Raw genomic sequence first — 24590 nt, 5'->3', positions numbered from 1 at the left:
TTTAAGAGAATCTATCTGCCAAGGGAAAATCAGAAACTTTATAGAGCACGAAAATTACAGACCACTTTTCACAGAAATGTAATCTGATCTAACCATTGGAAAAATATTAAATGCTCTTGGATAGGGCGAGCAAATATAATAAAGATGACAATATTACCTAAACAATCCATTTATTTAAGCGCTATACCAATCAGACTCCCAAAAAACTATTTTAATGACCTAGAAAAATAACAACAAAGTTCATATGGAAAAACAAAAGGTCAAAGAATTTCAAGAATTAATGAAAAAAAAAAATCAAATGATGGCTTTGGCTGTACCAGATCTAGAATTATATTATAGAGCAGCAGTTACCAAAACTATTTGGTATTCTAAGGAATAGATTAGTTGATCAGTGGGAATAGGTTATGTTCAAGGGATAAAACAGTCAACAAACTATAGCAACCTAGTCTTTGACAAACCCAAAAGATCCAACTTTTGGGATAAGAACTTACTAGTTTGATAAAAATTGCTGGAGAAAATATAGAAACTAATATGGCAGAAACTAGGCATTGATCCAATACAACGCCCATACACCAAGATAAAAGGTCAAAAATGGGTTTCATGACCTAGAACTACAAGAATAAAAATTATTAATAAATTAGAGGAACATAGGATAGTTTACCTCTCAGAACTGTGCAAGGAAGGTCTTTATGACCAAACAGAACTAGAGATCATACTGATCACAAAATAGAAAATTTCGATTATACCAAACTGAAAAGTTTTTGACTACAAACAAAACTACATGCAGACAAGATTAGAAGGAAGCAATAAACCTGGGAAAATATTTTTACAGTCAAAGGTTCTGATAAAGGCCTCATTTCCAAACATATATAAGAATTAACTCTAATTTATAAAAAATCAAGCCATTCTCCAACTTGAAAAATGGTCAAAGGATATGAACAAGACAATTCTCAGATGAAGAAATTGAAACTATTTCTAGCATATGAAAAGATGCTCCAAGTCATTATTAATCAGAAATGCAAATTAAGACAACTCTAAGATACCACTACACACCTGTCAGATTGGCTAAGATGACGGAAAAATAATGATGATTGTTGGAGGATGCGGAAAACTGGGACATTGATGCATTGTTGGTGGAGTAGAACGAATCAACCATTTTGAGAGTAGTTTAGGAACTATGCTCAAAAGTTATCAAACTGTGCATACCCTTTGATCCACAGTGTTACTACTGGGATTATACCCAAAGAGATTATAAAGAAGGAAAGGGACCTGTATGTGCACGAATGTTTGTGGCAGCCCTTTTGTAGTGGCTAGAAACTGAAACTGAACTGGATGTCCATCAGTTGAGGAGAACTGGTTGAATAAATTGTGGTATATGAAAATTATGGAATATTACTTCTGTAGAAATGACCAACAGGATAATTTCAGAAGGCCTGGAGAGACTTACGACTGATGCTGAGTGAAATGAGCAGGACCAGGAGATCATTATATACTTCAACAACAATACTATTGATGACCAGTTCTGATGGATCAGGCCCTTCTCAGCAACGAGATCACTCCAAATCATTTCTAATGGAGCGTAATGAACTGAACTAGCTATGCCCAGAAAAAGAACTTGGGAGATGATAAAAACCATTACATTAATTCAATCCCTATATTTATGCACACCTGCATTTTTTTTCCTTCACAAGCTAATTGTACAATATTTCGAGTCTGATTCTTTTCTACAGCAAAATAACGTTTTGTCAGGTATACTTATTATGTATCTAATTTATATTTTAATTATGTTAACATCTACTGTACATACCTGCCATCTAGGGATGGGGTGGGGGTAGAGGTGAAAAATTGGAACAAGAGGTTTGGCAATTGTTAATGCTGTAAAGTTACCCATGTATATATCCTGTAAATAAAAGGCTATTAAATTTAAAAAAAAAAAGATTTTATCTTGCCCCATTACATATATTTTTAAGATAATTTACAAACTTCTTGCTGGTAGTACAGTGAATAAAGTGCTGAATTTAGATTCAGAAAAAGCTGAGCTCAAATCCCATGTCAGGCATGACTTAACCTCTTTAGCCATAGTTTCCTCATTGTAAAAAGGTATAAACTATAGTACTCCATGAGAGCAAGGAAAAGGGGATAGAGGTAAGAGGTAGTGTTGGGTTAGAATGAATAGATCTTTGGAAATGTTTGGATATATGAATGAGGGAGAGGAAATAATCAAGGATAACCAAGGTGATTGAAAGAATAATCATAATCTCAGAAGCAGGAGACAACTTAGAGGATCGCTAGGTTTAAGGGAAAAGACTATGAGTTTTATGGGAAATGTTTCATTGAAAATTCCAATAGATTATTCACCTGGAGAGTTTTAACATTCAGTTACTGTTACAGGACTAGAGAATTTTGGAGAAGGATTAGGCATGGATATATAATTGTGTGAATCATATTAGTAGAGAAGATAATTGACTCCATAAATGAGATCATTAAGGGAGAGAGTATATAAAGATAAGAGGACCCAAAATAATTATGGATGTTGCCCATACTTACTGGGAAAAGAAATGAAGGAAGAAAGGAGATTGAAAAGTCAGACAAACATCTATGTATGTCTTCCATGGTTATTTGGGTAAAGATTTGGGGATAGAATATGAAGAACTATTCCTTTTTTTTCTCACTTGCATCTTTGGAAAGTAGGAATGGGGAATTGCTGTTCCTTAGTCAATTACATTTAGCCATGATCTTTGCAGAGAACATTCTCTGTGGATGCATGGATGGGAAGGGGAAGAACAAATTGAGAAGTGTGATCAGATAGCTCAATCTTCTCCTAGATAGAAAAATGTCCTCTGATTTGATTTGAGTTTGAAGAAAAAATTATTTGGATCCAGTAATTGTCTTTTGGGAAGTTTATCCACCTCTTTCAAACTACATCTCCCATAAACCTATGTAGCAAGGCATTAATTTTTTTTTTCCTACATGAAGAGGTCTATATCAAGAGACCATTACACAGGGAAGAGTGGTATCACTGAAACCAAGAAAGAAAGGGGAGGGGGGCGGGGTTCAGGAAGAAGCCACAGAAATGAAGATTGAATACTGAAAACAAGGTCTTTGAATTAAGACTGAAAAGGTCTTTGATAAGCTTTGGGAAGTACAGTTTTATTGAAAAAAATGAGGTTAAAAGCTTGACTACAATGAGTTGGAAAGTGAATAAATGATGAAGAAGTGAAATTAGCAGGTAAAAATACTCTCCCTTTGATATTACTAACAAAATGGAAGAAGAAGTGGGAGGGGATAATTTAAGAGGAAAGCAGGTGTCAAGTGAAGGTTGATCACAGTTCCTGTTAGCAACTCTTGAAATAAATTTAGCAATCATTTCACTTCATTTCTCTAAATCTCTGCAAATTCCTCACCCCAATAATACTGGCCATGTGTATTATCTCTCTTCCCAAGGAGGGTACCACCTGCCACCACCCCCTCCTCTTAGATCCAGATAAGGGCAAGAGAAAACATGTCCATATCAAGCAGGCTGGCTTGGCAAAAATTTAACAATGTTTCTTAATCAAAATTAATAAAAATTCACTAGAGGAAAACCATAGCCTGTAAAGAAAAGTGTTATATATAATTATGAATATAAATGGTTGTAAGGAGTAAAAAAATGACATTTTAAACAGAAAAAGTACATAGCCAAGTGTGATATGAATATTCATTTATTTTCTCTCAGTGAAATTTACAAAGAAACACATTTTCAAGTATTGGAGCTTTCTCATTTAAAATGATGTTTCAACAATGATAAACTGACCTGTATGGCATTCTGCAAGAAGAGAGCTGGAAAATAACTTTTAAAAAGTAAGTATATTAAAAGGAAAAGAAATATAATTTCTTAGTTAAGCGAACAATTCTTCCCCAAACAACATTTTTGCAAAACCTTATTAAAGTTTCTGTAAGTTTTGCATTAATTATGTCCCTCTGTTTACTAATCATACCAGAATGTTTTAGGAATGTAACCCCTATTTCAGCAGCTGCTTTTAGCCTCTGAAAAACAAAACAAAACAAAAAAATAAAAAGAATTTGTCATATCCAAAATAATGATATTTTGGTTCTATAGAGTTAGTAGTGGGTTTAAGAAATTTATTGACCCATGTCCAAAGCTTCAGGTGCATTGCAAGCCCAGTACTTTTCATTAGATTCTTTCAACTTTTTACTTTCATGTTCTCTGAGGATTCAGGGAAAAGTAGGAAACAGTAACATCAGATTGTTTCTTAGTGATTAGAATAGCCTCCAAGGCAAAGTACTTACTGAAAGCTGCTCCCAAGTCACTGTTTCAAATATTCTAGCATGATTACCAGATAGCTTAAGCACTAAACAAAATATTGCTAACTGTTGACCTTATTCAATAGCTTCAATATTGGGGTGGATATAGTGTAGATGCAGATCACAATCTGTTCACATTTTATTTGTATTCTCCTATAAATCCTCCCCAGAGACACTTCACTCTCTCCCCTCTTTCTCCCTCTACAGTTAAGGATTTTCCATTAGTATCTGAAAGACTCAGATATTAACACTCACTCTCACTACATGAATGGCTTACTTTTTGCATTCCATTCTTCTTTGAATGGGATGTCTTTAGGGAATGTCTTATGAAGATTTCATCATTGGTAATCAATTTTAGTTATGGATAGAGACTGATGTCTATAAATAGGGAACTCCCACATAAGGAAATTCCCTCTACTAATCTACTCTTGCTAAAAATAATAATCCCTTATAAAAATTAGTATTCACCAAGAGGTGAAGTGACTTGTCTAAAATCTAAACTCTTGAGATACCACAACACACCTCTCAGTTCGGCTAAGATGACAGGAAAAGATAATGCTGAATATTGGAGGGGATGTGGGGGGAAACTGGGACACTGATACATTGTTGGTGGAATTGTGAATACATCCAGCCATTCTGGAGAGCAATTTGGAACTATTCTCAAAAAGTTATCAAATTGTACATACCCTTTGATCCAGCAGTGTTACTACTGGGCTTATATGCCAAAGAGATCTTACAGAAAGGAAATGGACCTGTATGCGCAAAAATGTTTGTGGCAACCCTTTTTATAGTGGCTAGAAACTGGAAATTGGATGGATGTCCATTAATTGGAGAATGGTTGAATAAATTGTGGTATATGAATGTTATGGAATATTATTGTTCTGTAAGAAATGACCAGCAGGAAAATTTCAGAAAGGTGTGGAGAGACTTACATGAACTGATGCTGAGTGAAATGAGCAGGACCAAGAGATCATTATATACTTCAACAACAATACTATATGATGATCAGTTCTGTTGAACGTGGCTCTGTTCAACAATGAGATGAACCAAATCAGTTCCATTTATTCAATATTGAATAGAATCTACATCCAGTGAATGAACTCTGGGAAATGAGTTTCCAATCCCTCTGTTTTTATCTGATTGCATTTTTATTTTCTTCTCAGGTTAATTTTACCTTATTTCCAAGTCTGATTCTTCTTGTGCAGCAAAATAACTATGGATATGTATACATATATTGTATTTGACATATATTTTAACATATTTAACATGTATTGGTCTACCTGCCATCTGTGGGAGGGGATGGGGAAAGGAAGGGAAAAGTTGGAACAGAAGGTTTTGCAAGGATCAATGCTGAAAAATTACCCATGCATATATACCTTGTAAATAAAAAGCTATAATAAAAAAATAAAATAAAATACTGGCCTTTCATACATGATTTTCCCATGATCCTTAGCATGCACAAAGAATCTATGATTTGTCATTGTGGTGAGTGTTCTGAATATAGAAGCTCTTTTCACTAAGCAATTGAACAATATAACTATGGCAGCTAGGTGACATAATGGATAGAGAGCTGAACCTGGAAACAGGAAATCCTGAATTCAAATCTATCCCTAGATGCTTACTAGTTGTGTGACCTTGGGCAACCTAAATCTGTCTGTCTCAATTTCCTCATTTGTAAAATTGAGGTAAGTACCTATCTCCCAGGGTTGGTATAAAGATAAAATGTAATTATATTTGTAAAGAATTTTGCAAACCTTAAAGCACCACATAAATATTAGTGCTATCATCATCATCATCATCATCATCATCATCATCATCATCATTATCCCTGATTCCTCAGACCCAGAAAGATATTAGAGGTAAAAATGTGTTTTTGATATGATTGTTCAGAAAGTCCTGTGCTAATTTCTAAAAGAAATCCAATATCATTGTTTTTCAGTTATAAGAATAATTATTTGCATATTTGAAGTGTTTAGGGGGTATATAGTTACTGATATTTGAATTCAATGAATTGTTTATCCAACTGTAATTTAGATGTGACTTTCTTTATGCACTCATTTTTTTCCTCTTTATTGTTAAGCCACACTCTTTGATCAATTGTTAATTGTTATGTAGATGTCTCAGGCATTTCTCAGGGCAAAAGATTAACCAATGCTATTTATAAAACAGGTCTATGTATTGTTCTGGCTAGCTTTCTGGAGGTCCTCCTAACTGGGTCTTGGTCTCAGCAGAATAATCACCAGGAGAATAGTCATGGATAAAGTTCAAAATCTTGATTGTCTCCTTCAGTCTTCCAGTCTGTGCCAGCAGTCTCAATCAGGCAGCTAGTCTATAGCCTCTTGTCTCTTGCAGTAAGCCAGTCAGTCAGTCAGCAGTCGGCACATCTCAGTCTCTGTCTTCTGTGTGGCTCGGACCACTTAAATACTCTATTACAATTATATCAGTTCATCATACTGAGTATAAGCCAATCATTATATCATTAGGGAACCATTATCTCATTAATTCCACTGAGTTAATGTCTTGTTGTAAGATTACATCAATCATACTGAGTCTTAAGTACACCTTTTCAGAGTTCCTGCCCTCTACAGGTCTATTCAGAGGACTTTGCCAAATACATAGGAAGTCCTCTCCTATTTAAAGTCAGCTATATGTCCTTTATGATAATGGCAAATAACTTTGTGGGAAAAGTCTCCCAATTTTAGATATATTTTATTATCTATAACCACAAATACACAACAAATATACCTTCATCCTATTTCAATTCTTTTAACATATATGTAGAAAGACACACAGCTACAATGTGCCTTGAATCTAGGATAGTATTCAGGGAGCCAAGTTATCAAGGGTTAGAGTGAGGTGATGTATTTGTGTGAGCAATATGTTGTTGAAAGGAGAGCTTTAAAGATTTAATTTTACTCTATTTCTTCCCTATTTAGCCTTTCCTTCTTCAAATCTACCTTCTAATCAAACTTTTCTACTAGCTATTCACTAGTTGGTATTCCTTCCTCTACCTCCCTGTAATTCTGTGACAAAATTCAATCATTTCCTCTACTGGCATATTGACTTTTTGACCACTGAACAAAGCTCTTATATTTGTAATACCAATATTTGAGTTTTTAAATGATTTAAAAATTGACTGAGTTTTAGCATCCTCAGAACTCATTTCTGTCTCTCTTTCATAATCATGAAAAAGAGATGTAAGCTTTATAGAACTGGTCTTCTTATTGTTGTTTTTTTAATGGGCTACATAAAAAACAAAGATAGATGCATGTAAATACTTTGTGACACTTTAAATAATGCCAAGCCATATAAGTGAAAAATGGACAATGCAATAAAAATATTTAAATTTGAAAATTAACGATGGATTCTTCCAGGTGCTTTCAAATATCTAGTTGCTTCATAGTCCAAACATTGCTGATTTTAGGGATTTTTAATTTTTTTTATGCCTTCTGGACAAATTTAAAGGGAAGCTTGGTACACTAGATTGGGGACTGGGCCTAAAGTCCAGACTCATCTTTCTGAGTTCCACTTTGGCCTCAGACACCAGCTTTGTGAGTCTGAGCAAGACATTTAACCCTGATTGTCTCAGTTTCCTCATGTGTAAAATGAACTGGAGAAGTAATAACAAATCACTCAAGTATTTTTATCAAGGAAACCTCAAATGGCTCATGAAAAGTCAGATGCAACAGAATAACCACAAGACAAATTTAACATTTGAGATAAAATATTATCATAGGCAACCAAAAAAAAAAAACTTTTAAATACTTATTTGCATAGGAAAAATCAGTCTTTAAAGGAATGAAATTAGAATGTACCAGATCCTTTGCTAAAAATAAGCATTTGCATGGGTTCAATTTACCACAGTGATTTCAAATTGATGCATCATTTTAATCATGCTCACATTATAATAGAAAATGAAATACAATACAGTGTAATAAAATACAATAGAAATGCTTTATTCTAAGGTCTTGATTCGTTGATATTTATTACATTTAATAAAGGTAGCAAATATGAACTTGAAATGGGTATTCATGTAAGTAAATTAAAGAAGTATTTGAATTAATTTTTTAAAAATTCTGATTCCTTATTTGAATGAAATTAAAGAGGGACAAAGAAGCAATCTAATATCCTAATTCTTCATTCCATTCAGGTAACACTAACTTCTCTCATCACTTGTCTACTGAAAGTAAAGATTGCAATTTTAAGATGTTAAAACATTTCAAAAATCCATCTGGGAAAGACACCAAATATCTTAGAAATTCAGAATTCTATTACTTGTTTTCCCAGACCTGACCAAGAAAAACATCCTGTTTTCTTGATTAAGAAAAACAGATGATATTTATCCAACATAATTATCATCAAATTTGAAATAGACATTTTTACCTCTGTTCCAGGATCTCAGAACTTATGAATAAAGTACTGAATGAGGTTATTTGAAGAAGAATGGGGGTTGAACTGCAAGGAGGTATTACATCAAATAGCCTGCCTTAGTCAGGGCAGATTTAGCATTGAAGTTGGAATTTATGAGTGGGCTTGATATATATTTTTAGAAGTGATTATTTAACCCTCAGAGGTTCAAAGGTTGGGATAACTATGTGGAGGTCATAACTTTTGTTATATTTTATTTGAAGCTTTTGGACCTAAGATTTTTGAATGGAATTCTTCTAAAAGTAAGGGTTTTATTTTTGTTTGTTTTGTTTTGTTGGAGTTGTTTGTTTTTATTCTGGGTTGGGTCATTTAAGAAACTAGTGTAAAATTACTTTTTTTTGCACTTCAATATAATTTAATTTCAATTGTATGCGGACTGGTTATAGAATTTATGTTTATCTGATTTTATTTGACCTTTTGCTAATCAATTCACTTGGAAACTGGAACAAAATAAGGCCTTAAAATCTGGCCTTATATAATTATTAGTTATGTAACCTTACATAAGTCACAACCTAGTTTACCTTAGTTTCCTCATGTGTAAAATGAGCTAGAAAGGGAAATGACAAATCCTTCAGATGTCTTTGTCATGAGAATTCCACCTGAAATCATGAAGAGTCAGACATGACTAAAAAACCACTGAACAAAAACAAAGAATAATGGAATGAGGTGTGGTGGTTCATGCCTAACTCATGTTGGCAGGAGATTGAGGCTTATGGTTGCCTTAAATGTGGACGTTCTGAATTGCAACAGGACTAAAAACAGTCAAGTGGTCACGTTAAATCTGGTATAATGTAGTGAATCCCTGGGAATAGAAATTTACCAGGCTGCCAAAGGATGAGTAAGCCAGTCTACCTTGGAAAAACAGAGTATTTTAAAGCTTTCATACTCATCAGCATTGGAATTACACCTGTGGCTAACCCCTGCACTTCCAGCTCAGGTGAGATGGCCATACTCAAATATAAAAAAAAATGAGTAAAGATTCAGACAAAGAAAAAAGTTGAACCAAGACAGATGATTTTCACCTAGAAATAGAAGAAAAGCCAAAATGGAGATCAGTTTAAGCCATAGAAAAGTTGATTTGGGGTTTATGCTTTGAACTTGAAGAGGAATATCACCTAAAAGAGAAGGACAAGAAGGGAGATCTGATTTTTTGGCTAAATTGACCTCTGCAATAAACCATTCAATAAGGAAATTATTCTGTGAGTATGGCAAACTGGTTAGAATTATGGCTTTTTTGGGACCTTTCAGAAATTTATACATGATCATATTTTTTTTCCTCTATAGATTTTTGCTAAGAACTTTAATGAATGAGATCATTATGAACATTTTTTCACAAAGATAAATAATTGAAACATTAAGTAAATGAATATACAGTCAAGATTCAAAAACTATTAAATATTCTAGAAAATGGTGGTTTGTAATGCCAGAGAAACTGAGGCAAAATAGAGATTAGAGAGTTTTTAATATTTTATTTGGATTTCTGAGAGAGAGAGATTATGTTGGGGGCATGATACCCCTAAGGCTCATGTCCAAAGCATCCAGCAGTGAATGTGAATTCTTAATGAAATATATACAAGCTCCAAGCTCAATTATACAAAGGGAGGTGGCATCCAATCACTGGTGAGTAGGAATCTCCAGGCAGGGACCATCAATCTAGTTCTGACAGATTTGGGGTAGGACCATAAATTCTTACTAACTGGGAGTTAAGGAGGTGTTCAGCTAGAGCCAAGAAGTCTGAAACTTAGAAATATAGACAATGCCAATTAGGTATCTGAGATAGGACATTGGAGTCTTATCTTTTGGAATGCCAGATCTCCATAGTCCTAATTATCTCAATTCTAACAAACAGAAAAGGGGGACTGCAATCAGGAAAACTGAAGCAGAACAATTTAGGGAAATTGAGGCATCACAATTCTGAGAAATTGAAGCAAAACAACTTAGGGAAACTGAGGCAGGACAATAAAAGGGAATTCTGGCACAACTGTTATTGTGCAGTAGTAAAGCACTGGGCTTAGCATCAAAAAGACTCATTTTCCTGAATTCAAATCTGTCATCGCACACTATCTGTTTGACCCCAAGAAAGCCATTTGATTCCGTTAACCTCAGTTTCTTTTATTTGTAAAATAAGGCATGGCAAAGCACTTCAGCATCTTTGCCAAGAAAACCCCAAATATAGTGAATAACAAAATTTATTTAATGTCAATCCAGAGTTGGATTCTAGTGGCATCCTTGATGTCCCCATTTTGGGCCCTATTGTATCAAAACATGAATGAAGGGATAGAATGAATGATTTTCAAATTTTCACCAAATATAAACATGGAGTTATGATTGAATCAAGATTACAAACTAGATTGAGAAAGACTAGATTTTGGGATGAAACCAATAAAGTCCTATTTTCTTATATTGCTATTCAATTGTTTCAGCTGTGTGTTTGTGACACTATTTGAGGTTTGGGGAAGATACTGGTGTGGTCTGTCATTTCTTTATCCAGTTGATTTTAAAGATGAGGCAGTGAGGCAAAACAGGGTTAAGTGATTTGCCCTGGGTCACACCACTAGTAAGCATCTGAGGCCAAATTTCAACTCATTCACTGCCCCTACTGTGACATTAAACAGACAAATATAAGGATCAACATAAGTTTAAAAGCTTATTGAATAGGTAGATAAATATGAAATATACATATATATATAATATGTCATATGGTATACTAAGCCTATACAAAAATAAGTAAAAAATGTGTTCTCTACCTTCAGAGAGCTTAAATGAAAAAAGAGACTCCATAAAAGGATTTTGGAAGAGAGAATAGAGGTATTTTATCTAGTTCTGAAATGCTTCATTAAAAAAAATTGGAAATTTTTGTTGAATTTATGTTTTTTAGTTATAGCTTTTTATTGACAAAACATATGCACGGGTAATTTTTCAACATTGACCCTTGCAAAAACTTATGTTATAACTTTTCCCCTCTTTCCCTCTACCCCCACTCCTAGATGGCAGGTACTCCCATATAGTTAAATATTTTAAAGTATATGTTAAATATAATATATGTATACATAGTTTTGCAGTTGTCTTACTACACAAGAAAAATTGGATTTAGAAAGAAAGTAAAAATAACCTGGGAAGAAAAACAAAAATGTAATAAAAAAAACAGAAAGAATATAAATGCTATGTTATGGTCCACACTCATTTCCCAGTGTTCTTTCGCTGGTGTAGCTGGTTCTGTTCATTACTGATTGATTGGAACTGATTTGGATCCTCTCATTGTTAAAGATAGCCACTTCCATCACAATTGATCCTCATATAGTATTATTGTTGAAGTGTGTAATGATCTCCTAGTTCTGCTCATTTCACTTAGCATCAGTTCATGTAAATCTCTCCAGGTCTCTCTGTATTCATCCTGCTGGTCATTTCTTACAAAACAAAATTCATATACTATAATTTACCCAGCCATTCTCTAATTGATGGGCATCCATTCAATTTTCAATTTCTAGGCATGTTAAGAAGGGCTGCCACAAACATTTTTGCACATACAGGTTCCTTTCCCTTATTTAATATCTATTTGGGATAATAAGCCCAGTAGTAACACTGCTGGATAAAAGGATATGCATAGTTTGACAACTTTTTGAGCAGAGTTCCAAATTACTCTCCAGAATGGATGGATCCATTCACAATTCACCAACAATGCATCAGTGTCCCAACATTCATCACTATCTTTTCCTGTCATCTTAGCCAATCTGCCAGGTGTGTAGTGAGTGATCTCAGAATTGTCTTAATTTCATTTCTCTTACCAACAGTGATTTGAAACAGCTTTTCATATGGGTAGAAAGAGTTTCAATTTCATTATCTCAAAATTGTCTGTTCACATCCTTTGACTATCAATTGGAGAATGGCTTAATTTCTTATAAATTTGAGTCAATTCTCAATATATTTTGGAAAAGAGGCCTTTATCAGTAGCTTTAACTGTAAAGATGTTTTCCCAATTTATTGCTTCCCTTCTAATCTTGTCTTCATTAGTTTTGTTTGTACAAAAGCTTTTTAACTAGATAGAATCAAAATTTTCTATTTTGTGATCAATAATGATTTCTAGTTCTTTCATCACAAATTCCTTTCTCCCCCACAGGTCTGAGAGGTAAACTATCCTATGCTCTTCTAATTTATTTATAATCTCATTTTTTATGCCTAGATCATGAACCCATTTTGACCTTATTTTGATGTATGATGTTAAGTGTGGGTCAATGCTTAGTTTCTGCCATACTAATTTCCAATTTTCCCAGCAGTTTTTGTCAAATAGTGTATTCTTATCCCCAAAATTGGGGTCTTTGGGTTTGTCAAACACTAGATTGCTATAGTTATTGACTATTTTGTCCTGTGAACTTAATTTATTCCACTGATCAACTAGTCTATTTCTTTGCCAATACCAAATGGTTTTGGGTGACTGCTGGTTTATAATATAGTTTTAGATCAGGTACATCTAGGCCACCTTCATTTGATTTTTTTTTCATTAATTCCCTTGAAATTCTTGAACTTTTGTTCTTCCAGATAAATTCTGTTGTTACTTTTTCTAAGTCATTAACATAGTTTTTTGGGAGCCTGATTGGTATAGTACTAAATAAATACATTAGTTTAGGGAATATTGTCATCTTTATTATATTTGCTCATCCAAGAGCACTTAATATTTTTCCAATTATTTAAATCTGACTTCATTTGTGTGGAAAGTGTATTGTAATTTTGCTCATATAATTTCTGACTTTCCTTTGGCAGATAGATTCCCAAATATTTTATATTATTAACAGTTATTTTAAATGGAATTTCTCCTTGTAACACTTGCTGTTGGATTTTTTTTTTACTAATGTATAGAAATACTGGTGATTTATGTGGATTTCTTTTGTATCCTGCAAATTTGCTAAACTTGTGGACTATTTTGAATAGTTTTTTTTTTTTTTTTTTTGTAGCAACAGTAGGGTTCTCTAAGTATACCATCATATCATCTTCTAAGAGTGAAAATTTGGTTTCCTGATAACCTATTCTAATTCCTTTAATCTATGTTTCATCTCTTATTGCAGAAGCTAGTATTTCTAATACAACATTGAATAGTAATAGTGATAGTGGGCAATCTTGTTTCACTTCTGATTTTATTGGGAATAGTTCCAATTTATCACCATTATATATGATGCTTATTGATGGTTTTAAATAGATGCTACTGACTGTTTTAAGGAAAAGTCCATTTATTCCTATACTCTCTAGTGTTTTTAATAGGAATAGGTGTTGGATTTTATCAAATGCTTTATCTTTAACTATTGAGATGATCATATGGTTTTTGTTAATTTCGTTATTGATATAGTCAATTTCAATAGTTTACCTAATTTGAACCACCCTGCATTCCTGGTATAAATCCTAAGGTCTGGTGTATTATCCGGGATTTTCTGTAATCTTTTTGCTAGTATTTTATTTAAGATTTTTGCATCAATGTTCATTAAGGAGATTGGTCTATAATTTTCTTTCTCTGTATTTATAATAACTAGTTTAGGTATCAGTACCAGGTCTGTGTAATAAAGGGAATTTGGTAGGACTCCTTCAATCCCTATTTTTTTCAAATAGTTTATATTGCATTGGAATTAATTCTTCTCTAAATGTTTGGTAGAATTCACATATAAATACATCTGGTCCTGGGAACTTTCTCTTACCAAGCTGATTAATAGCTTTTTTTTTCTAAAAATGGGTCTTTAACAATTTACCCTCTGTCAATCTGGGCAAGCTATATTTTTTGAAGTATTCACCCATTTCATTTAAGTATCAAATTTACTGGCATAAAGTTGGGCAAAAGTAACTTCTAAATTTTTATTTCCTCTTCATTGTGGCAAGTTCCCCTTTCATTTTAAAAAAATTTAATTTTTCCCTTTTTTTCTAATCAAATTTACCAAAGGTTTATCTCTTCTGTTGGTTTTTTCATAGAACCGACTCTTAGTTTTATTTATTAATTCAATATTTTTTTTTACTTTCAATTTTATTAATCTCTCTTTTTACTTTTAGAATTTCAAGTTTAGTGTTTGATGTGGGGGGTTAATTTGCTCTTTTTCTAGTTTTTTTTTTTTTTAGTTGCAAGCCTAATTCATTGATCTTCTCTTTCTATAGATCATGCAAGTAAACATTTAGAGATATAAAATCCCCCTTATTATTGCTTTGGCTGCATCCCACAAATTTTGGTGTGTTGTCTCATTATTGTCATTCTCTTGGATGAAATTATTAATTGTGTCTATGATTTGCTGTTTCACCCATTTATTCTTTTTTTTTAAATGATTTATTTATTTTTATTATTATACCTTTTTATTTACAAGATATATGCATAGGTAATTTTTCAGCATTGACAGTTGTGAATCCTTTTGTTCCAACTTTTTCCCTCCTGCCCCCAACTCCTTCCTCCAGATGGCAGGTTGAACAATACATGTTAAATATGTTAAAGTATAAGTTAAATACAATATAGGTATACATATCCAAACAGTTATTTTGCTGTATAAAAAGAGTCAGACTTTGAAATAGTGTACAATTAGCCTGTAAAGGAAATCAAAAATGCAAGTGGACAAAAATAGAGGGATTGGGAATTCTATGTAGTGGTTCATCATCATCTCCCAGAGTTCTTTCCCTGGGTATAGCTGGATCAGTTCATTACTGCTCTGTTGGAACTGATTTGGTTCACTTCATTGTTAAAGACGGCCACGTCCATCAGAATTGATCATCATATAGTATTGTTGTTGAAATATATAATGATCTCCTGGTCCTGCTCATTTCAGTCAGCATCAGTTCATGTAAGTCTCTCCAGGCTTTTCTGAAATCATCCTGCTGGTCATTTCTTACAGAACAATAATATTCCATAATACTCATATACCACAGTTTATTCAGTCATTCTCCAATTGATGGGCATCCACTCAGTTTCCAGTTTCTGGCCACTACAAAGAGGGCTGACACAAATATTCTTGCACATACAGGTCCCTTCCCTTCGTTAAAATCTCTTTGGGATATAACCCCAGTAGCAACACTTCTGGGTGAAGGGGTATGCACAGTTTGATAGCTTTTTGAGTATAGTTCCAAATCGCTCTCCAGAATGGCTTGGGTGTATTCACAATTCCACCAACAATGTATCAGTGTCCCTGTTTTCCCACATCCCCTCCAACATTCAGCATTATTTTTCCCTGTCATTCTAGCCTATCTGAGAGGTGTTTAGTGGTATCTCATAATTGTCTTAATTTGCATTTCTCTGATTAATAATGACTTGGAGCATCTTTTCTTATGACTAGATATACTTTCAATTTCTTTGTCTGAGAACTGTCTGTTCACATCCTTTGACCATTTATCAATTGGAGAATGGCTTGATTTCTTATAAATTAGAGTCAATTCTCTATATATTTTGGAAATGAGGCCTTTATCAGAACCTTTGACTGTAAAAATGGTTTCCCAATTCATTGCTTCCCTTCTAATCTTGTCTTCATTAGTTTTGTTTGTACAAATTTTTTTTCAATTTCATATAATCAAATTTTTCTATTTTGTGATCAATAATGATCTCTAGTTTTTCTTTGGTCATAAATTCCTTCCCCTTCCACAGATCTGAGAGGTAAATTATCCTATGCTATTCCAATTTATTTATATTCTTATTCTTTATGCCTAGGTCATGAACCCATTTTATCTTGGTGTATGGTGTTAAGTGTGGGTCAATGCCTAGTTTCTGCCATACTAATTTCCAATTTTCCCAGAAATTTTGTCAAACAGTGAGTTCTTATCTCAAAAGTTGGGGTCTTTGGGTTTGTCAAACACTGTTTAAAGTTATTAAAGTTTATGTTTAAAGTTATGGGTTGTTTTGTCCTTTCAACCTAACCTATTCCACTGATTAACTAGTCTATTTCTTAGCCAATATTAAATGGTTTTGGTAACCACTGCTTTAAAATATAATTTTAGATCTGGTACAGCTAGGCCACCTTCATTTGATTTTTTTTCCATTAATTCCCTTGAAATTCTTGACCTTTTTTTTCCATATGAACTTTGTTATTATTTTTTCTAGGTCATTAAAATAGATTTTTGTGAGTCTGATTGGTATAGAGCTAAATAAATAGATTAGTTTAGGTAGTATTGTCATCTTTATTATATTTGTTCACCTAATCTAAGAGCCATTTAATATTTTTACAATTGGTTAGATCTAAGTTTATTTGTGTGGAAAAAGTTTTGTAGTTTTGCTCATATAGTTTCTGATTTTCCCTTGGCAGATAGATTCCTAAATATTTTATACTGTTAGTAGTTACCTTAAATGGAATTTCTCTTTGTAACTCTGTTGGATTTTGTTAGTGATATATAAGAATCCTGATGGCTTTCTAAGAAAATATTGAATAGTAATGGTGATAGAGGGCAACCTTGTTTTACTCCTGATCTTACTGAGAATGATTCCACTTTATTCCCATTATATATGATGCTTACTGATGGTTTTAAATAGATGCTACTGATTATTTTATTTTATTTTTTTATTTTAAAATAAAACCTATTGCAGGGTTCTCTAAGTATACCATCATATCATCTGAAAAGAGTGATAGTTTGGTTTCCTCATTAACCTATTCTGATTTCTTTAATCTCTTTTTTGACTCTTATTGCTGAGCCTAGTGTTTCTAATACAATATTGAATAATAATGGTGATAGTGGGCAAACTTGCTTCACTCCAGATCTTACTGGGAAAGGTTCCAGATTTTCCCCATTGCATATGATGCTTACTGATGGTTTTAAATATATACTCCTGACTATTTTAAGAAAAAGTCCATTTATTCCCATACTCTCAAATGTTTCTAATAGGAACAGATGTTGGATTTTGTCAAATGCTTTTTCTGCATCTATTGAGATGATCATATGATTTTTGTTAATTTGGTTATTGCTATAGTCAATTATACTGATAGTTTTCCTAATATTGAACCAGCCCTGCATTCCTGGTATAAATCCTACTTGATTGTGGTGTATTATCCTGGGGATGATTTTCTGTAGTCTTTTTGGTAATATCTTGTTTAAGATTTTAGCATCAATATTCATTAGGGAGATTGAGCTATAATTTTCTTTCTCTGTTTTCAACCTACCTGGTTTAGGTATCAGTTCCGTATCTGGGTCATAAAATGAATTTGGTAGAACTCCTTCATTCCTTATTTTTTTCAAATAGTTTATATAGCATTGGGACTAATTGTTATTTAAATGTTTGGTAGAATTCACATGTAAATCCATCTGGTACTAGGGATTTTTTCTTAGCAAGTTGATTAATAGCTTGTTCTATTTCTTTTTCTGAGATGGGACCATTTAAGCAATTTACTTCCTCCTTTATTAATCTGGGAAGCCTATATTTTTGGAGGTAGTCATCCATTTCACTTAAGTTATCAAATTTATTGGCATAAAGTTGGGAAAAGTAACTCCTACTTATTGCTCTAATTTCCTCTTCATTGATGGAAAGTTCCCCTTTTCATTTTTAAGACTAACAATTTGATTTTCCTCTTTCCTTTTTCTAATCAGATTTACCAAAGGTTTGTCTATTTCATTTTCTTTTTATAAAACCAACTCTTAGTTTTATTTATTAATTCAATAGTTTTTTTTTACTTTTGATATTATAAATTTCTCCTTTTAATTTTAGAATTTGAAATTTAGTATTTGATAGGGGGGGTTTAATTTGGTCTTTTTCTAGCTTTTTAAGTTGCAAGTCCAATTCATTGTTCTTCTCTTTCTCTATTTTATTTAAGTAAGCCTCTAAAGATATAAAATTTCTCCTTATTACTGCTTTGGCTGCATCCCACAGATTTTTGTATAATGTCTCATTGTTGTCATTATATTGAGTGTAATTATAAATTGTGTCTATAATTTGCTGTTTCACCCAGTCATTCTTTAAGATGAGATTATTTAGTTTCCAATTACTTTTTGGTCTATTTACCCCTAAGTTTTGTTGAATGTAGTTTTTATTGCATCATGGTCTGAAAAGAAAGCATTTACTATTTCTGCCTTACTGCATTTAATTTTGAGGTATTTATGTCCTATTAGATGGTCAATTTTTGTATAGGTTCCATGAACTGCTGAGAAGAAAGTATATCCCTTTCTGTCACCATTCAGTTTTCTCCAAAGATCTATCATATCTAATTTTTCTAATATTCTATTTACCTCTTTAATTTCTTTCTTATTTGTTTTGTGGTTTGATTTATCTAAGTCTGAGAGTGCAAGATTGAGATCTCCCACTATTACAGTTTTACTGTCTATTTCTTCTTGCAACTATCTTAACTTCTCCTTTAGGAAGTTGGATGCTATATCACTTGGTGCATATATGTTTAATATTGATATTGTTTCAGGATCAGCAAAAGTCTTTGATCTTTATTCTTTGTGGATGTGAATGTAATGTCCATTTGAAGTAAGAGGAATCCCAACACAAATCTGCCAAGAGTGAGTCTGGCTTTCTCACTCCACCCTCCAAATCCTCCACTCAGTCTCCTATACAACAGATCAAGCCTGCAGAGTAGTGGGCAGGGCCATTCTTTCTCCAAGCATATACTAATAGAGTATTGTCCAATTAATAATTAGCCTTAAGTGCTTGGATCTTAGTGCATCTGCTCAGGTTCAACCCATTACAGATCATTTTTTGCTTTTGCTTGATCTTAGATAAGGATGGCTACCCCTGCTTTTTTGACTTCACCTGAAGTATAATAGATTCTGCTCCAGCCTTTTACCTTTACTCTGTATGTATCTTTCTGCTTTAAATGTGTTTCCTATAAACACTATATTGTAGGGTTTTGACTTTTGACCCAGTCTGCTATCTCCCTCTGCTTTATGGGAGAGTTCATCCCATTCACATTTACGGTTAAAATAACTTATTTTTATTTCCTGTCATCATAATATCCCCAGATTGTGCTTTTCTTTTTCTTGCCCACCTTACCCTCTTCCCTAGTATTAAACTTATGGGCCCCACTTGCTTCATGCAGCTCTCCCTCTTTAGAATCCCTCTCTCCTCCCTTTGAATCCCTTCCCCTTTCTTGTACTCTTCCTTTATTACTCTTTTTCCTTTTCCCTTTCCCTCTCTTGCTTTTTAATGAGGTGAGAGAAGATTCTCTGTAAAACAAATATGTCAATTATTTTCTCTTTGAGACAACTCTAATGAGAGTAAGATTCATACAATGTTCCTCCCCTTCTCTAAGTTCCCTCAGATATGATAGGTTTCCTTTACCTCGCTGTGGGATGTAGTTTCCCTCTTTTTATCTCCCCCTTTCCCTTTTCTGACACTATCCCCTTTCCATTTCTACTTCCCTTTTTTATGTTATATCAGTAAAATCAAATTATACATGTGGTCTTCATGTATATCCACAATAGAAATACAGTTCTCAAGAGTTCCTTTTATCTTTTTCTGCTTCTTTTGAGTCCTATGGTTGGAGATCAATTTTTTTGTTTAGATCTGTTTTTTTTCCTTAAAAACAAATGGAATTCCTCTGTTTCATTAAATGTCTATCTTCTTCCACGAAAGAGAATGCTCAACTTACTGGGTACTTTATTCTTTGCTGCATTTCAAGTTCTTTTGACTTTCAGAATATCAGATTCCAGGCCCTTCTATCTTTTACAGTTGAGGCAGCCAGATCTTGAGTGATCCTTATTGTGGCACGTCAGTATTTGAATTGTTTTTTCTTGGCTGCTTGTAATATTTTTTCTTCAGTCTGATAGTTCTGAAATTTGGCCACAATATTCCTTGGAGTTTTTATTTTAGGGTCTTTTTTAGAAGGTGTTTGATGAATTCTTTCAACCCCTACTTTTACCTTCTGGTTCTATTACATCTGAGCAGCAACCTTTGATGATTTCTTGTAAAATAGGATCTAGGCTCTTTTTTTTTAATCATAATTTTTGGAAAGTCCAATGATCCTCAGGTTATCTCTCCTAAATCTATTTTCCAGGTCTGTTGTTTTTCCAAGTAAATATTTGATGTTTTTTCCCTAATTTTTCATTTTTTTTTTTTTTTGGTTTTGCTTGACTGATTCTTGATGTCTCAATGAATCTGTCATTTCTATTTGTTCAGTTCTGATTTTTGGTGAGTTATTTTCTTCATTAGCTTTTTTTTAACCTTCTTTTTGTATGTCCAATTGAGCTTTTAAATGAGTTGTTTTGCTTTATGGAATTTTTTTCCATTTCACTAATTTTTTTAGTGAGTTATTTTCTTTTTCCAATTCACAAATCCTACTTTCTTGGGAATTCTTTACCTTTTCCAATTCATAAATTCTGTTTCCCTGCACTTCTTGGGAGTTGTTTTTACTTTTTCCAATTCACATTTCAGGAAGTTGTTGCTCTCTTGCATAGCTTCTCTTTCCTTTCCCTATTTATCTTCTAGTTCTCTTCTAAGGTTTTTAATCATCTCTTCTAGGAGAGCCTTTTGTGTTGGGGACCAACAATTGGAGACTGTCTGCTATTGGTCTCCTCGGGGTTGAAAACCTGTTCTCTTTCTGTATAGAAGCTATCAATCATCCTTTTGATTTTTTTACTCATTTTTTTAAAGACTGTATGGTCTGCCTTCAGAGCCAGGAGGTTTCCAGCTTCCTCTGCAGAACAGGGATAGATGTATGGATGGGTAGCTATCCTGCCAACTAGCTACAAAGAGCAGTGAGGTACAGGAGTGCTCTGGGAAAGAGTTCCCCAATTGGAAGTAACTCAGGCTCAAGTGCTCTGCAAAGAACTCTGTTGTGCAGGTTAACAACTGTCCCGGGACTAGAAGCTGAGTTGTAAAAGTGTCACTACCGCAGGCCAAAGCCTGCAGTGGGGCTGTGGGTATTAGCGCTGACCAGTGAATAGTCCTTCTGGGACCAGAAATGTCCCTGCCCAGGGATGCATGGTAGTGCAGCAAAAGTTCTATTGCCCCAGGCTGAGCCCCACACTGTGCAGATTAGAAGCTGCCCCGGGCTGTGCCCCCCTTCAAGCAAATTTGTAACTGCCTCTGCAAAAGCCCAATACTGTAGAATGTGGCTGTAGGACTGTGCTATGGGTTGTGCTATGATCTGTGCTGAGTCACTTCTGATTTTGGGTGGTTATAGCCAGATCTTGTTAGATTCTGGCATTTTTTAGAGAGTATTCTCTGTCTTTGGCTTTAATTTCTCTGCCAGTTTACTGCCTTGTAATTAAGGAAGAGCAGTTAGCCTATGGAAAAGTCGTGTCTAGCCACAGAGGTCACCCCTGCCCTTAGTCTGCTCCAGATCTAGTCTCTCCTAACTACCTGCCTGCACTGGTCTGTTCCTGCCCCTCAGGACAAATCTGCTCTGATGATCTTCCAGATTATCTTTGGCTGGTAAATTGTTATGCTTCTAATCTTCATGGATTTTAGCAGTCAAACTTTTGAGGCTGAATTTAAGAGTTGGTCATGAGGGCATGAGAGGAATTTAAAAAGTCATGTGTGCCTTCTCCACCATCTTGGCCCTGCCCTCCCCGCCCCCCATTTATTCTTTAGGATAAGATTATTTAGTTTTCAGTTACTTTTTCCATCTATTTTCCCCGACCTTTTACTGAATGTAATTTTTATTGAATTGTGGTCTGAAAAAAATGTATTTAGTATTTCTGCCTTTCTGCATTTGATTTTTAGGTCTTTATGTTCTAATATATTGTCAATTTTTGTATAGGTTCCATGAACTGCTGAGAAAAAAATGTAGTACTTTCTGTCTCCATTTAGTTTTCTCTAAAGATCTATCATACTTAATTTTTCCAGTACTGTATTTACCTCTTTCACTTCTTTCTTATTTATTTTGTGGTTTGATTTCTCTAATTCTGAGAGAGCAAGGTTGAGATCTCTCACTATTATAGTTTTGCTATATATTTCTTCTTGCAGCTCTCAACTTCTCCTTTTGGAATTTCCATGCTATACCACTTGGTGCATATATATTTAGCATTGATATTGCTTTAGGATCTATGGTACCCTTTAGCAAGATATAGTTTCCTTCCTTATCTCTTTTAACTAGATCAATTTTTGCTTTTGCTTGATCTGAGATCAGGAAGGCTGGCATTTTTTATTCCACCTGAAGCATAATAGATTCTGCTCCAGCCGTTTATCTTAACTCTTTATGTATCATTGTGTTTTAAATGTGTTTCTTGTAAACAACATATTATAGGATTCTGAATTTTACTCTAGTCTGCTATCCACCCCTGCTTTATGGGGGAGTTTATCCCATTCACATTTTGGTTAAAATTACTAATTCTGTATTTCCTGTCATCTTGTTAACCCCAGATTATGCTTTTCTCTATCTTTTCTCCCTTACCCCCTTCCCAGTATTAAACTTATGGGCATCACTTGCCTCACATGGTCCTCCCTCTTTAGGATCCTTCCTTCCCCCTTAGAGTTCCTCCCTTTTCTTAAACCTTTATTTTTCAATTTCTGAAATCCCTTCTATTTATCCTACCCCTTCCCTTTTTGTTTTTTCCCCTCCCACTTTTCAATGAGGTGAAAGAAGTTTCTCTGTAAACTGAATATGTATAATATTTTCTCTTTGACCCAATTCTGATGAGAGTAAGATTCACAATATGACCACCACCCCCCTCCCTTCTTTCCCTAAGCTATAATAGATTTCCTTTGCCTCTTTGTGAGATGTAGTTTCCCTCTTTTTACCTCCATTTTCCCTTTTGTTCTGGTAAAATTTTATTGTCACTTCTAGATCTTTTTTTATATTATAAAAGTGAACCAAATTATACATGTACTCTTTATGTATACCCATAACAGAAATAGTTCTCAAGAGTCTTTTTTTTCTCTTTACCTTTTTATGTTTCTCTTGAGTTCTATATTTAGAGGTCAAAATTTTTATTTAGCTCTGGTTTTCTTCATCAGAAATATTTAGAATTCACCTATTTCATTGAATGTGCATCTTCTTTCCTGGAAAAAAAAATGCTCAGTTTAGCAGGGTGGTTTATTCTTGGCTGCATTCCAAGTTCCTTTGCCATTTAGAATATCAGATTCCAGGCCCTTCAATCCTTTAATGTGGAAGTGCTAGATACTTCATGATCCTTAATGTGGCTCCTACATATTTGAATTGTTTCTTTCTGGCTGCTTGTAATATTTTTTCTTTGTCAGATAGTTCTAGAATTTAGCCACAATATTTCTTGGAGTTTTAATTTTGGGATCTCTTTCTGTAGGTGATTGATGAGTTCTTTCAATGTCTATTTTCCTTTCTGTTTCTATAACATATGGGCAGTTCTCTTTGATGATTTCCTGAAAAATAGTATCTAGGCTCTTTTTTTTTTTCATTATGCATTTCAGATTGCCTCTCCTAGATCTATTTTCCAGGTCAGTTGTTTTCCCCATTAGGTATTTAAAATTTTTTTCTATTTTTCTTTTTCTTTTTCTTTTTCTTTTTTTCTTTTTGGTTTTGCTTGACTGATTCTTGTTGCCTTATTGAGTAATTTGTTTCCATTTGTTCAATTCTGAATTTTATTGTGCTATTTTCTCCATTTTTTTTTTTTACTTCTTTTTGTATTTGTCCAGTTGAATTTTTGAATGAGTTGTGTCCTATGGAATTTTTTTCCATTTCACAAATACTGTTTTTAGGGAGTTATTTTATTTTTGCATTACACAAATTTTGCTCTTTATTAAGAAGTTATTCTCCTTTTCTGTTTCACAAATTCTGTTTTTCTGGGAGTTGTTTTCTTTTTCCAGTTTATCAAATATATATTTTAATGAGTTATATGCTTTTTCCATTTCACTATATCTATTTTATGTGAGCCTTTTCCAGACTCTCTTGCAAGGCTTTCATTTCCTTTCCCCATTATTCCTGTAATTCTCCTTTAAGATCCTTTCTATTCTTCTAAGAGAGCCTTGTGTGATGGGGATCAAGTTATTTCACCCCTTGGAGCTTCAT

This window comes from Sarcophilus harrisii, chromosome 5 (genome assembly GCF_902635505.1).
Source record: "Sarcophilus harrisii chromosome 5, mSarHar1.11, whole genome shotgun sequence".
In the NCBI taxonomy this organism is placed as follows: Eukaryota; Metazoa; Chordata; class Mammalia; order Dasyuromorphia; family Dasyuridae; genus Sarcophilus; species Sarcophilus harrisii.
This window is presented reverse-complemented; position numbering follows the sequence as displayed.